This window comes from Chrysochloris asiatica, unplaced genomic scaffold, assembly GCF_000296735.1.
Source record: "Chrysochloris asiatica unplaced genomic scaffold, ChrAsi1.0 scaffold00006, whole genome shotgun sequence".
NCBI classification, from domain to species: domain Eukaryota; kingdom Metazoa; phylum Chordata; class Mammalia; order Afrosoricida; family Chrysochloridae; genus Chrysochloris; species Chrysochloris asiatica.
In genome coordinates this window covers 3126063-3128381 of record NW_006408524.1, presented here as the reverse complement: position 1 = coordinate 3128381, position 2319 = coordinate 3126063, and the positions used below count along the sequence as shown (strand labels likewise).

The 2319-nt window shown below is 38.3% G+C and overlaps 1 pseudogene; it reads left to right on the top strand.

Moving 5' to 3' along the window:
- Positions 1 to 461: 461 nt before the first annotated feature.
- Positions 462 to 1329, top strand: LOC102833940 (annotated as a pseudogene).
- The last annotated feature ends 990 nt before the right edge of the window (positions 1330 to 2319 follow it).

Below are 2319 nucleotides of genomic sequence, written 5' to 3'. Positions count from 1 at the left end.
ATTCAATTCATAATAAATGGTTTAAAATTTTTCTTCTGGAAAAAATTTTTACATGAACTTTATGAAGCCTCCCTGTATGTAAATAATAACTCAAAAAATCTTGCCCACAAATCTGATAACTCAGATAAATCAATTCCTTTTAAGATTAATATAACTTACACAGGAGAAGTGCATAACTGGTATTGCCCTTTACATATTGTCGCTGTTACCTACCATCAAATCAGTTCGACCCTGTATAGGGTTATCAAGGAAGAGCTGGTGGGTTTGAATGGCTGACCTAGTGTTTAAGCAGTCCAGTGCTGATCCTACAGTGTCACACTGAGATTAAGCACTTAGAATTATTCATTAAAAATCTTGCATTTAGCCCTGGTGTGATTCCATCCTGCACAGCTGTTTTAACTAGTAGCAACCCATTTATCTCCACCCTTCTTCTCTCTCACCTAAGTGTGCACCATCCCCCCATGGAGGAGTCGATGGATATGGACACGAGCCCTCTGAGACCCCAAAACAATCTCTTCAGTTGTGAACTAAAAGCTGATTATCACTTTAAGGTGGATAATGTTGAAAATGAGCACCAGTTATCACTAAGAATGGTCAGTTTAAGAGCTGGTGCCAAGGATGACTTGCACATTGTTGAAGCAGAGGCAATGACTTATGAAGGTAGCCCAATTAAAGTCACACTGGCTACTTTGAAAATATCTGTACAGCCAATGATCTCCTTTGGGGGCTTTGAAATAACGCCACCAGCGGTCTTACGGTAGAAGTGTGGCTCAGGGCCTGTGCATATTAGTGGACAGTACTTAGTAGCTGTGGAGGAAGATGCACAGTCAGATGATGAATAGGAAGAAGATGTGAGAAACTCATAAGTATATCAGGAAAGCGGTCTGCCCCTGCAAGTGATAATAAGATTCCACGGAAAAAAGTACAGCTTGCTGCAGATAAAGATGATGATGATGATAATGATGATGAAAATGATGATGATGATTATTTTGATGATGATGAAACTGAAGGAACAGTTCCAGTGAAGAAATCTATACGGAACACTCCAGCTAAAAATGCACAAAAATAAAACCAGAGTGGAAAAGACTCAAAACCATCAACACCAAGATCAAAAGGTCAAGAATCCTTCAAAAAATAGGGTAAAACACTGAAAGGACCTAGTTCTGTAGAAGATATTAAAGCAAAAATGCAAGCAAGTATGGGAAAAGGTGGTTCCCTTCCCAAGGTGGAAGCCAAATTCATCAATTATGTGAAGAATTGTTTCCGGATGACTGACCAAGAGGCTATTCAAAATCTCTGGCAGTGGAGGAAGTCTCGTTAAGAAAATAGTTTAAACAGTTTGTTAAAAATTTCCGTCTTATTTCATTTCTGTAACAGTTGATATCTGGCTGTCCTTTTTTATAATGCAGAGTGAGAACTTTCCCTACCATGTCTGAAAATGTCCAGGTTCCTTTGCCAAGAATGTGTTGCCCAAAATGCCTGTTTAGTTTTTAAAGATGGAACTCCACCCTTTGCTTGGTTCTAAGTATGTATGGAATGTTATGATAGGACATAGTAGTAGCAGTGGTCAGACACATGGAAATGGTGGGGAGACAAAAATATACACGTGAAATAAACTCAGTATTTTAAATAAAGTAAAATATATATATATATATTGTGAAGTAAACTCAGTGTTTTAATAAAGTTAAAAAAAAAAAAAAAAAGCTAGTTTAATAAAGCACTAGACCCAGGTGGTTTCACTGGTGGGTTCTGCCAGGCATTTCAACACGAAACAATACCAACTCTCAATCATCTCAGAAAACAGAAGAGGGAGTACTTTCTAACTTACTCTCTGAGGTCAGATTTATCCTAAAACCCAAGCCAAATTGTGACATTACATGATATACATACCAAAATCCCCAATAAAAAAATTAATTGAATTTGATATTGTGCAAAAGAATTCTGCAGCACAACCAAGTAAGGTGTCAGTCATGGCTCCTTCAATATTCCAAAATTAATTAATGGAGTCTTGGTGGGGTGCTGTAGGCTAAACAGTGGGCCACGAAACCCAAGGTCAAACACACCAGCTGCTCCTCAGAACCCCTATACTGGGTCACTATGGGTCAGATCAGACTTGATGGCACTTAACAACAACCACATTAACAGGTTAAAGAAAAAAAAAAAATCATATAATCATGTCAATAGATTTCTAAAAATTGCCAAAATCCAATGTTGTTGTTGTTAAGTACCGTGGAGTCAGTTCCAACTCACAAGCACCCTGTACAGGGTTTCCGAGGCTGCTAAACTTTACGGGAGCAGAAAGCCTCATCTTTCTCCGAC